Below are 436 nucleotides of genomic sequence, written 5' to 3' on the forward strand. Positions count from 1 at the left end.
GGGGGGAACCCCTCCCCATGCCTCTGCAGGTCCCTTTAGAAGTCTAATGTGATGAGTTTCCTACCTTGGGGATGAAGAGTTAGCTGGATGTGGAGAGGCACTGTCTCTGCTCAGGGCCAAGGAAAGTAATTTTAGTTTAAGAGTGCACCACCACTAAAAATATCTAAAGAAAACAGTTACTCCTCTAGGATCTCAGCACCCATGGTAGAAGTTGTAACACAAATACAAAACAGTTCAAACACTAAACATATAATACAAAGTATTGAAATTCTACTTTGTTTTCTCAGGTTCTGACATGACATGATTACCTGTCCACAAGTTTTTTTTTTTATAGGGATTAATTTTAGATCAGAAGTGTGAACTTCTATGAAACCATGACTGCGGTAGTATATAGATCTGGACAAGTACAATAGTGGCATAAATAATGATCAAGGAC

This window comes from Apodemus sylvaticus, chromosome 9 (assembly GCF_947179515.1).
Source record: "Apodemus sylvaticus chromosome 9, mApoSyl1.1, whole genome shotgun sequence".
Classification (NCBI taxonomy): Eukaryota; Metazoa; Chordata; class Mammalia; order Rodentia; family Muridae; genus Apodemus; species Apodemus sylvaticus.